The 13733-nt window shown below is 39.3% G+C and overlaps 1 protein-coding gene across 1 annotated transcript in view; it reads left to right on the top strand.

The window, feature by feature from the left end:
• The window catches only part of nrxn2b (neurexin 2b), a 1139450-nt gene that overhangs the window by 32719 nt on the left and 1092998 nt on the right, over positions 1-13733 (top strand). The window lies entirely within an intron of this gene.

Below are 13733 nucleotides of genomic sequence, written 5' to 3'. Positions count from 1 at the left end.
TCTAACTTCTCAAAGAAGGTGCATCACCAGGGACTTGAATAACTACTACTTTAACACCTTTTCTTTGCTCAGACACTGCTGTATGACTCTGCTGTTTTTATGCTTGTGTAAGACTATTTATCCTTTTGAGGGTTCTTAATATGGCATCCCTGACATGAGCCAGGTGTGTGATTTATCAGTAATGAGATGAGGCGATGCGTCATGGCCAAAGATGGCAGGCTTTTGTGTTCATCTCCAGCAGGGCAGGAACAGAACGGGAGCTAAATAAAGCGCAGAGATCTCCTAGAATACACACTCGCAGATCACAAAAAACAAACGCTTTGTGGGGGAAAAAAGCCTCATGAATTATTCATGGCTCCTCATGAGTGCGGTTCATCAAGTTTTACCTTCCTGCTATTACATCAAGCGGAGTGGGACAAATAATTAAGGCCCATAAAACACACCGTATGGGGAGAGACGTTAAAAGAAAAAGTAAATAAAACACCAACCCAAAAACAAGAACCTGGAACTTCCAAGGGAGACGTGAAGCAGCTTGATCCCCCTCGTGTTACTTGGGGACAGATTGTAAAACAGCTCTCCATCTCTGGAGTTGTCGCTGGGCTCCTTGTCCTTGTTTTCATTCATTTTCTCTATAGGAAGGAAGGAGGAGAGATTTAGGGACTTCATTTCTCTTGCATATTCATCAGTAACGTTTCATGACAAACAGGTTCTTTGAAACTGCATCCTGCATTCACAGCGACAGGGTGAGGAGTGTTTCATTGAAACACCAAGAAAATGCACATTTAGCTCTAACCAGCATAACAAAGAATAATGACAACGACAGTGTGAACTTATTTATCTTTAATGAAGTCCAAATAACAAGAACACTACAGCTACACTGTGAACCAAAACAAATTGAAATGACTCAAAATGTTTGTGGTAACTGATTACGAAAGTGTTTTTAAGTAGCAGAAATACAATTTTTGAGTCTAACTGAAATTAAAAAATAAGATTTCAGTTTACTCAATTGTTTTCTTTCTTTTTTTCATTTTCAAGTTTCCCCAACTCACATGTATTAGTAACACTTTTTATACTTTTTACTTCATACATACGAGATGAAACTGAATCCATGTCATGGTTTGGTTAGTTTAGTTTTTCCCTTGTGTTTCATCCATCCATCCATTATCTTGACCGCTTATCGGGGTCACGGGGGGCTGGAGCCAATCCCAACTGACTTTGGGCGGAAGGCAGGTTACACCCTAGACAGGTCGCCAACCTATCACAAGGCAAACATGGAGAGACAGACAACCATTCATTCACACACACACACACCTACAGGGAATTCAGAAACACCAATTAACCTGGTGAGCATGTTTTTGGACTGTGGTGGACGCCAAAGTACCCGGAGAGCACGGGGAGAACATGCAACCTCCAGACAGAAAAGAACCTGCCCGACTGGGTACTCAAACCAGGAACCTTCTCACTGTGAGGCAACAGCGTGCACTACCATGCAGCTTGATTCCTCCGTGTTTATTCTGCATTAGTTATCATTTGTCTCTCTTGTGTCTCCGGTTTAGTTTTACGTAATATGCTTGTGTGTTTCCCTCCTTTAGTGATTCCCCTCATTAGTCTCACCTGTGTCCTGTGTCCTCACCTGTGTTGATGACTCTGTGTATTTAGTCCCTCATTAGTTTCACCTGTGTCCTGTGTCCTCACCTGCGTTGATGACTCTGTGTATTTAGTTCCTCTGGTTCCCCTGGCCCTTGTTGGATCATTGTTGGTCTTCCCTGTACCGGTACAGCGGTTTGGTGTTGTCTTTCCTTGTTACTTGCCGCTTCCTGAAGCACAGCCATTGTGGTTTTTCAAGTGTGTGAAGACTTGCGTGGTGACGTTGATGACATCATACACAGTATCCCTCTTAAACTCAAAAGTTGTTATTTGGACATGAATATTAACTCAATAAAATTGATCCAAATAATTAAAACAACATTAATCGTTCAGATAAATCAATAATTAATTGTTAGTTCAACTAAATAGCTGGTTTTGAGTTTGGGTTTACATTGTACTGTACTGGATGTAAGGTGTGTGTAAGCTGGCAATGTTTGTGTGTGTGTGTTTCAGTCACAGTGAGTGTATATCCATCTGTAAAGTTCACCTGTCTCCATAGTAACAGTGTATGGATAGTTGTGCGTATTGGACTGACAAAAGCTGGACTCAGGCTTGTCATGTCTTTGTGCCTCACTCTCCTGACTGATGCCTGAGACACACAGTGCAAGGCCAAGGAGCTTATTTCTAGATTCAAGGACACAAATGTATTTTAAAGCATGTAGTAACGTGGTTGCAGAGATGATGACCATTTCTTGCATTAACATTGTTTAGTTCCTGTTTGAATTATTTGTACTAGAAGGAGAAGGGAAGAATAACAGAGAAGGACCACACAGGGTTGAAAAGGACAGTGCAACATAAGACGACATCCTCACAAAAATCTATGAAATTATCTGCAGACTAATGTAATCGTCGATAATTAGTTTGTTATGTATTGCTCATTTTTCTCACTAGAGCTGTGTTGCTGAGGAGTGATATATCTTGCATCCTTACTATCTCTGCTGAGAGTTGAGCATGCAGAACTGGGAAGTGACGGGCACATAAAACCCAGGGAAATGGCAGCTGTCTGTGAAACCTCATCCTTAAAACTCCAAAATGTCTGGAAAGTAAAAACGCAGCAAAGTAAAAGTCCGCCTGCAAAATGTGCAAAGCCAATGCTCATTATACGAGCATGTTGGCGATGCGTATTAAGAGATCGGTGTTTGAAGAGAAAGCAAGCTGGACGTCCGTCTGTCCGTCAAACATCCACTGTGACATTCAGCTTACTCGTCAGAAGTTAGAGCCACGCTGGGATTCTTCTCTCATTTACATTTTAAGTCCTACAACTTAAAACCTCATAAAAACACATCAGCAGAAGCAAGACGAGTTCTATGGAAACTTTGTGGCTACATGTGTTACTTTTTTTTTATTTCATGAGGTACTTTATTTTACAACAACAATGGAAAGGTTTTTTTATTTTGATGAAGTCACAGGAAGATTATATCAGCACTTTACTTTATAAAAGCAATGAACGTTCTTTTTTTTGAATCACTTTTTGTTGTTTTATCAACATTCATAAAATGTAGGATATTTTCTTATTGTATGTTTGAAATTATAGGTGACAAAATGTGGTTACATCATTAAACACATACTTAAAATAAAAATGTAAATTGAAAAAACAGATTCTGGGAAAAATTTCCAACTGATTTAATTGGTGCTGACGTGAGAGATTAAACAGGTTACTTAAAAGAAGTGAACGTTGACCTTTGGTTCCTCATTTAACTCGAGCCTCTTGTCTTCTTGGTAAAAGTCATGTATTTGATTTGTCATCACCTTTAACTACAAACCCTTTTCCCTTCATTGGCCTTTCCTCTTTATGCCAGGTCACATGACTGCTTCCTCTCTACCCTCAACAACTATCACTACCAGTAGAGATTGCTGACTTGATAATGGCATTTATTACAAGGAGATCATGCTGTTATGCTATGCTGTTGCTGAGATGACCTTTATGTGGGCTGTCTCTCTTAAATGCTAGAAGATAAAGCCAGGCTATGTCTTACGGCCAAATTCCACCAGATCCATGTCCGGTCTGTCTCTGATCTGTCACAGCACCGGATCTGACTGGTTTCTATTCCAGTCAATGTGTTAACTTCCACTGGATCCACTGCGTCTCTGATCCGGCCGATCGGAGCCCTCCGGATCAGATGCGCAAGACTTCTATTTTAGCCAGATGCTCCGATAAGGCTTTCTCAAAAGCTTTTTCTGTAAGTGTGGAGATAAAGGATTGATTGATATGTTTATTTTGAACATTTAAAAAAAAGCGAAGAGAAAAATGATTTTATAATTGCAGCCAGACATAGAAAAACACTTGAAAAACTGAAGGGGAAAACAGGAATGTTTTTGTTTCCATATCTGCAAAGGAGCAGGTGAAGGAACACTTATTTAATCCAACTCTTTCTATTTAATTTAATAGCAATTAGATAATCCTTCATTATAGCTTATCTACTGATGTGCAGCACACCTACACAAAAATGAATTTAACTCAGACTTATTCAATATATTACACTTATTTATTTGTCATATTTATCTTAATCTAAATACAAATTTTTATGTTTACTTCATTTTTATCCCTTTAAACATGAATATAGAACTGATGTCTTTTATCCTGTCAGAAGTATTTGATATCAGAATGTCTGAGTGCATCATCTTGCCGGTGGCATCGTGCTTTGAGAAGTTTTCTTGCTCTAAAGGTGAAGTATAAGGTATCGGCTCTTTCTGTTGAAGCAAGTGTGTGTAAAAATCATGAAAACCTGATTTTTCACCAGACAGAAGTCAAAATTGTTTCAAACCTTGTGTTGAGAGACTTCCTCTGTGGACCCCCTGCTGCTTGGGTGGAGGATTGGCAAAGATGAAGGGATGAGAAGGAGAAAATGCAGGAAAAGGAGATGGTTAATCGATCAATAATTCATTTCCATCTGCTGGTATGAAAGTTCTTCATTCCACTTGAAATAATACATGAAACGTCTGCCACAGACACACCCGTGTCAATTTTTAATGGTCGCCTCTTCCCCCGCCACTACGCCAAATCAATCATTGTCCCAAAGTCGTAAGTTTGAGGTTTTTTTTTATTGCTGTTCCCTTTTTCATCCAATTGTAATTATTCACAGATTCAAGCGTGGAGGGGTTGTCTTGAATGGTTTTTGAGATCCACTTTGAAGGGGCGTGTGGGCACGGATACTTCACGGTGACATGGAGCTTCTCGTAAAGAATCAGACATTTTTCCCATTTATTTTAATCTGTTTTTTTGTTACTCCTGTTGAAATATGCATCGGTTGCCAGATATCCCTGAGTGCCTTCTACTGTCCGGGTCTCGAAAGTGCCATGCTGCCGTGTTCTTCTCTTTGGGTTGTGTGCCAGATTCACTTCTCTTTGCTCTCCGGCAGCGCATTAATATAAGTGCTACAAAATTAGTGACGCTCAAGTGTGCACACCATCTTTGTGTAAAGATGCCAGAGGTATTCCTTTCATGTGTGATACAGTTCAGACTTCCAGAACTCTGCTTGTGTATATCTTTCACTGTCATCGTGTCTGTCAAAAGTAGCTGCCTCTCTGTCCCTGACGGGGTTTTGCACTTCACTTTCTCTACCTTGCATATTTTGCCTCACACCTGCTCTGACAGGTGTTGCCTGTCTCTCAGAGATGGCCACACAAAGCACACACGAGTGAACACGAGTGCACAGGAACAACATGCCTGTCTGACACCAGCATGGCAGATTTATTGCCAGAGAAAAGGTACTGTTACTAGGGATGTAAGGATATATCACAACACATTTGATACAAATAAGGGTGGATTAAAATCGATTCAACTAAATGTGTATTGTGATATTATTTTTAAATAGTAGAAGGCGCTATCTGCATTTCACTCCGCTTGTTCAACATCATTAAGTCTCTTGCGCTGCTCTCTCGTCACTCGCTGAGTTGAGCGTGGCGTGACATGGCGTACATACAGACATACAAACATGGCGGCATCAGGTAAAGACAGAGTAGTTCAGGATGCACCTTTGTGTTTACAGTCTGAGGTACGGCAGCATTTTGTCTTACCCTGATATTCATGAAGAACAACATGTCAATTCACAGCCAGGAGCAGAAGCTGCACTTTAGTTTATTTAAAGAGATTTACCTGATTTGTTTTAATATTTAATACTTTCATTTGGGAATTGTTCACTTTCCATTTCTTTAGAATTGTTCTGCAATTTTCCAACAAGGTATTTTTGTACGCTCATTTTGAGTTTTATTAGAAGGTGTTGAAAAAAAGTGTGCAGTGGTTTTATTTGAGTTACAACTAGGGATGTAAATTTTAAGTATTTTACATGATCAATCTTTAGAAATGTTTACGATCAATCAATGATTAATCATTTAAAAAACGTGGGTGTTTTCGATGTCAAACTCAATGCCAAATGCGTTTTTTTTCCCCTAAATTAAATTTGCCTTCACAACACAATGTATATAACTGACGGTATCAAATAGCTAGGGATTGTATTGAGGCGTGTTGAGCCGCATTTTGTAATAACGGTGCATTTTGTAATAAACGTCCAAAATGTAAAAACTTTTTCATTTCATTTTGTAATAAACTGCCGCATTTTGTAATAAACTGCCGCATTTTGTAATAAACTGCCCCAACGCATTTTGTAATAATCTTCTCAAAATGTAATAACTTATTACATAATGCGGCAAAATTTATTACAAAATGCGTTGGGGCAGTTTATTACAAAATGCGGCAGTTTATTACAAAATGCGGCTTATTACAAAATGAAATGAAAAAGTTATTACATTTTGGACGTTTATTACAAAATGCACCGTTATTACAAAATGCGGCTCAACAAGGCGTACAAAATGTTAAGCGCTGAATATCAACGTGTGAAGCAGGCTTATAAAAATAACCTCTGGACATATAGTCATGTACATGGAAGATTCAGACTACAATGTGGATTTACTGCAACCAGAGAACTCTGCAGAAACATATTCTAGACTCACAGTGTCCAGTTTTCTGTCTACTCGTTCTTATTGAGAAAAATAAGCATGTGAACACAGTCAGGTGTCAGTCAGGAGCGCAACCGGGTCATAATCAGTCTGGCGGCGCGGTAAAAAATTGCTCATGGAGAACCTGCCGCACAGCCGCAGCCCCCAGCTGAGCATCTCTGTTATCTTTGGCCAGCTGATTCATATTGAAACATGCTTTAACCGTAAAATAATACTAATTCTAATAATAGATAGCTTAATGTAATGAGAGCACATGATATTTGTTCCATGTGATAGATAAAGGAAACAAAAAATGTGTTTGAGTACGTTCTTACCAATCAATTAATCAATACTTGATTCATTATTTACATCCCTATTTACAACACACCTTAAAAATGAAAAATGATGACTTTGTTTACAAAGAAATATAAGAGAAACAATATATATCCCAACTGTCTATATCTGAGAATTGAAATAATATAATAGTTATTTAAATTTTGAGTTCAATCCAGTTTTCTTGAACGTTAGAGAATCGTGAGTGAGTCGTGTCATGAACCAAAAATTGGGATTTGAATCGAATCATGGGTTGAGTGTATCCTTACATCCCTATTTGTTCCATATCGTCGCTGTCGGGCAGAAACCTTGTACCTCCATATTTCATAATTTAGATTTTTTTTGCGTTAATCAATGCTTTGGATGTCCTTTATATTCATCTCAGAAGGCTTTCTAAAAATGAACAGATACAAAGTATTAAGAGAATGTGGTTGATTGAATCTCTTGCAGTGATTAGCTATGTGAAAAACATGTATTTATATTTTGACTTCCTGGAAAGTAGTGGTTTTGGAGATGCAAGGTTTCTGCCCGACAGTGAGGATATATAGAAAAAGACTCCATGGTAACATCAGTTCATCAGCTGACATCTCTGATTATTATAATCGGTTCATGAAGCTGTGTTTTTCCCAAGAAAGAGCCTTATCAAGTGCATCTGTGCACACAATTTACTGCACCACACAAAGGCATTTTGATCTCAGAGGTATCTTTTTCTCTTTATGATACCAGAAGAAATCTGTGAGTCATCTGTATAAGGCGCCATTATCATGGTGTCAGATCAAAGCATGGAGATATAACTGAATGTATACCTTTTAATGTAAGTGAACTGTAAGCCAGTGAAGTGTAAAAAAACTGCTGAGCTGCTCTTCCTTTTCCACCATGTTCTAAGACCAGTTTCCTTTCCTGTCGCTGCGGCCTCATTCCTGTTCCCCTATCTGCTCTGCTGGTGAAATGATAAAATGAAAACGTAGGAATTTACCATAACAGACCACAGTTATAATTAAAACAGAAGCTCCATTGGGTCCCACAAAGCGGCGACTTCGTTACACCACATGGGTGTCAGTTCCAGGAAAGAGGTGTTGAGGGCAACCGGCTGTGAACGAGGTCCTTGTCTTACATGTTCGAGGGTCTCCAGCCGCTCCTACTTAAGCCTTCACACCTCAGGCCAACCTGATTAGGCCACCTCTGCCTTGTTTTCATCCACTTTCTCTTTATTAGCTAATAGGCTTAGCGCTCTCAGGGGGCCACAGACACATCGGATCAGTACACCAACCTGTGCTTCTTTTATCTTTGCTTCATTTTCTGCTCCCCTCCTTGTCTGTGTTTCTTCAACTTCCTGCTTTTTGATGTAGCAGTTTTACCTGCAGGAATCGGCGGAGATGCATGACGGCCTGCAAAGGGAAGACATTTTTAGATGCACTTGGTTGTGAACACACATGCGAATGCACACAGACCCACATGAGCATATTATATTCACTCAACTTACAGTGAATGCATTATTCATGTTGTTGCTTTTCTGCATTTAGGGACCCATCCTCTTCTCTGTTTGTCTGTTTTCCCACGGGGCAGAAACACAAACACACATACACTCAGAAAGAAGGGCAAGTTTTACTACAGCTTTTCTAATGCTGGGTGTGGAGTCGTAAAAACAGACAGCATCATCCCTGACTTATCACTGCTAGCATAAACATAATAACCCCACTGGGACTGTGCATTACACTGTAATTGACCCTTTCTCATCTGCAAAATTGAGCCCATCATTTTAAACTGATGTGTAGTGAGTATTTTGTTCCCCCCCAAAAAATAGTTTGATGCTTTCACAGATCATCGTCCAAAAAGTAAATGAGAAAAGACCTATTTTTGTGTTCTCCATATGAATTTAATTATTCTGTATCAAGCATTTAAATACACACATTTAAACATCTTCTGAGACCTGTTACTGCTTTACACTGCAAATTAAACCTGCTTCATTGCATCAGAAACACAAGCGTATTTATATAACTTGAGATGGTTCTTCAGAAGTGGTGTGTTTGAGGTGAAAGTAATGTTGGTGGGAGTATATCAGATAAAACTTGAAGCCTGTGAACTTTAAAATCCAAATTGCATGCTGTGAGCAAACGTTAGTCACCCACCTTAAATATGACACTAACACAACCTGAACAACTGTCACTCTTATTTAAAGGACTCTAAAGGTTACTCTGCACTCACTTTAGGCAGGTATTACTGGTGTTAGACATTAGTTAAGAAGATAAAAGTCTCACTTCAAAGTAGAGCTAGGGGACATTGAAAATGATGTTATCAGGATAAAATATTTCATATTAGTCGATATCGATAATTATCAGATTTCATTTAATTTAAAGGCAGATTTTTGCTCCTGAGTGAAAGTTGAAGACAGTTTGTTAGTTTGTATCTGGATTTAGTTTTCTGATGAACTTCTTGAATCCATCATTTCTGACAGTGCTAACAGGAAGCAGGTCTTTAATGTTAGATGAGATTGTTGTGAACTTTTAGTTTGTAGATTCTTATTATTCTAAGGTCATAATTTCATTTAAATTTACAATAAATATATATCAAATTGTGTTCTGTGTATCAGTTTAGTAGAGTATTGTTTGAGTGGTGCACTCCCCTTTAAGATTACGAAGGGTTACGGGCGGAGTGATGTTCCCGCGCCCCCTCCCTTTTTAGTAGCTGGGTGTAATTAAATGTTTATATCAATTTTTTATTGAAGATTTGTTATATTTATGTTGAGAGAAAATACATCACACGTCCCTCCAGGATTTCGCAGGATTTTTTTGTGATTGTTGCGGCCCCAAAAAGCCTGAATTTGCGACAGCTTTTTGAAAAAATTGCGGTGAAAGTTGCGAATTTTTTTTGTTGCTTTTTTCCCCCAATAACATCTCAGGGGCAAGTAAATATGCTAAATTACAGTTGTTTTTAGAAAACATTCTTGATGTGGCCACTGACTGTATTTTCATTCTCTTGATTCACAGAAAAATGCCATGAAAGGACTGTGTTGCACATTTACGACGGTTCCTGAATGCACCTCGCAGCGACTGATGCACAGTCAGTTCACACACTCTGAAATTAATCTGCATCTTTGATGACTAGGAGTTGATCAAAACTTACTGAATGTGTCTGATGTTTCACCAAACTGGTTTAAATCAAGCTGTAGATGCAGAACTTTTTACGGTAACCATGGCAACAACGTCAAACATCAAATAGTAAACAGACGTCCCCCGGTTGTGTCTTTGTCACTAACACACACCGGGGGTAAAAATCATCAATGAAGATGAGACAGATGCATGGAAGTGAGGAGAGCTAGTTCATAAAGCACACCTGCTGCAGGTAGAGACCAAGCTAACACTGAGCCCCTCAATCTATAAATAATAACGTTGTCATGGTCACTTGTCCCGCCTGCTGTCCCCTCTTTTCACCCGTTCTCCATGCGTGTTTTATTGTTGAAAAGTGCTGATCAAGTGAGGACTTATGTTTATGTTCCAAGGAAGTCAAATTGATGACGAAACCAATGACGTGCAGGGGCTGAGATTAAGGTAATTGGTCAAATTTGCGGTAATTGTATAAAATTGCATGGCCGCGAAAAAATTGCGCTGATTGGTTGAATTTGCGTTGATAGTTGCGATCGCGAAATCGCAACTTCCTGGAGGGACTGCCTACTTCAAAGTGTTTACTTCCCTGCAGCAAGGGGAACAATGTATGGCTTAAAGACAACTATTATTCTTTACTTATTACTTACTGCCTGAATAATTACAACTATTTATACCACATGTAACATCTTTATAAACCTTACATTTTTATTCTTATTTTGTTTATATATTTTTTATGTATTTATTTTATTGTATTTGTGCTATATTATTCTTTTACTACTTTCTTTTCTTTTTATATTTTTTACCTTTATGATAGGACAGCTGAAGAGAGACAGGAAATGTGGGGAGTATAGAGCGGGGGAAGGCATGCAGCAAATGGTTGTGGCTGGGAGACGGACCGGCGACCTCTGCAATGAGGACTATAGCCTCTGTATGTAGGGCGCTTAGACCGCTGACCACCAGCTACTACTATGTCTGTGTTGCATCAACTACATTTCCCCCTGGAGATCACCAGTATGAAAAGTATTATCTTATCTCATCTTATGAAGATTATTGAACAAATGTTTCCATCCACCTTCGTAGAAACACAGAGACGCCAAAAAATCACAATACTATATTCCTTTGTACGCCTGACAAAGGAACATGCTGATTGGATGAAAGCGACTGCCCTTTTCTGTGACTCGCGTGACATGACCTCTCATGACCTAGCTCCACTCATGAGCCAGCTAGTCGCAGATGGAAACATCTGATCTCTATGGAGCTTTAATGACACTTGGACCTTCCTCAAGTTACATAAAACAAAAGTGATTGTCATATTTCCAATGTGCTTCCTGCATCGTACAATGACCTCATTGCTATGCTGCCGCCCTCTGTAATGATGAAATGATGCTCAACCAGAACACAGAATCGACTGTGTCCTCTTTTTATTTTGATAAAACTGAGCAATTTGATCTAACAGTACGTCAGAGATAACTGCAAAGGCTGCTGCAGCAAATTATTCCACAACACCCGAGATATCAAGCTGGAACAAAGGTTAAAAATGTCATTATTCCTGGGTATCATATCTATATTAGTTCAGAAACATGCTGAAATAAATTACTGCCCACTGCCACGTCCTCGTCCTTACAAGCTTGGTCACCTTTAGGTGTGAAGGAAAAGAGATAGTTGGAAAGGGTATCACTGAGAAGGACTAAGTATACATAAAGGTCATATTTGCAGTGCCATGTAGTCCTGTGGCCATCATTAAGCTTTGGCTCGTTCAGACCTTTTTGCAGATGGTGGCGATAATGTGCTTCCCACAGTCACACAAAACCAAGAGCCTTGAGGGGAACCGAAGGGGAGCGATTAACATAGTTAGGAAACATACAGTGTGTTAATGGCTTCTTTGATAAGAGGCTCATTGTCCCCTAGTACTAGCTTACCATCTACAATATACTCCAACACAAGGACTTTTAGTGAGGTTACACAATCTTAGCCATAAATGCAGTGGTACTAATAATTGGCATAATAATTTCTTTTGGTTTTCGGTCTTAGTTTCCTCATTTTCGGTTTCGGCCAAGAATTTTTATTTCGGTGCATCCCTACTGAAAATGTAAATGACAGTCGAACTAAATGCAGCTGTATATACAGATATTTAACCATTCCCAAGTATATATTTTCCTTTTTCACTCGTACATGAATTTTTCTCTTGCCCCCAATAGTTCATCTCAGTTGTGAGTTGAGCAGCTCGTGTTTTGTTGGAAGCAGTAGTCGTGTTCTCCCTGGTTGATGGATGATGCACTGAGATGCTGCTGGCTTGTGCACCCACTGGCATGCCAAACACTTTGTTGTGGCAGCAAGAGAATCCCATTGATTCACAGAAAAGATTAGCCAAGAACTGTGGTGCTCGTGAGGAGCGTGACAGTGCATGGAGTGCATTAGCAAAGTTGTAAAAAGCATAGCAGAGGGGTTTGAGGGAGGCGCAGAGGAAGATGGGCTGCATCCAATCCTTCTGAGTGCATTCAGAGAAACATGTTTTTGAGTGTTTGTGCATTTTACACCAGATAAAGTTGAGAAGCAGAAGCATATGCCCACACACTTAACCCTTGCCATGCCGTCCTTGTGTTTGGCATTGTTTCTTTCTGAGCAGCTCAAGCTGACCCCCTCTGGCCTCATCCTTTTTCTTGCTATTGGGCCATGCAGCTGGCGCTGGAGTTTTGACAAACCCCCCTTGGCTACAGGGCTAACATGCAAGTGAAGAACAAATGAAACCAAGAGCTGTGAGCTGATAGTGTGATACTGTTACCCAGATACTATAATTATACCACAGTAAGAAGTGCTGACGGCTAGCCAACTTCGCCCACATCCCATCCTCAGCCAAGTGTTTCTACTCTTCCTCCCTGAGGAGTAACCTGCGTCCTGTTTCCTCCTCACACTCACACCTGCATGCGGGCCAAGCTTTGCATCATGGGATATTGCTGATAATATGTGTGAACACAGAGAGTGTTTTTGAACACATCGACTGTACACACTTGTCTCTAGGGATTCACTGCACATATTTAGAAAACTCTAATCCTTTTCTTATCCTGTTTTAATTGTTCCACATTCGGTTCTGAATCAGGAAACTGTCCATAACATGAAGATACTAACATGTGATGTAGTTGATATGAAAAAATGACAGATAGGAAGTTCAACATAGACACCTGGGGTTAAGGAAAGGTTGCATAGCCCTTATTCCAGGCAACATTTTCCAAATGCTGTGTCACAGAAGCCTCACTCTTGAATGTGTAATGTGAACTATGCAGTGTATTTATGTATTGGATGGAGAGGCTGTTGAAATGTTTCTGTCAAAACAAGTTTCCATACCAAACACAAGGCAACTATTTAAGCAAAGCTGTGGAGCAGGCTGTTTTTCTCTTTTAGCATGTTAGCGTTTCAGAATCAGAAATACTTTATTTATCCTGGGGAGGGAAATTTGGTCATTACAGAGCTCTTATAAACAGTACAAGGAAGAAAATAAGATATAAATATGAATACAGTAAAATGAAATAAAATAAGATACAATATTAATGATAAAGTATATACAGAAGTGCAGAATAGGTAGAATCCATCAATTATGTCTGATCTTGCTTTAGTTTCAAATTTCTATTTTTAGCACACTTCAGTTTAATCCATGAAAACATCTTTATACATCTACATTTGTTGGGGTGACAAAGACATGAGTCACATAAGTCAAAA

The sequence above is a fragment of the Notolabrus celidotus genome, chromosome 23, assembly GCF_009762535.1.
Source record: "Notolabrus celidotus isolate fNotCel1 chromosome 23, fNotCel1.pri, whole genome shotgun sequence".
Classification (NCBI taxonomy): Eukaryota; Metazoa; Chordata; class Actinopteri; order Labriformes; family Labridae; genus Notolabrus; species Notolabrus celidotus.
The sequence above is the reverse complement of the archived record's forward strand: the minus strand, read 5'-3'. Positions and strand labels throughout refer to the sequence as shown.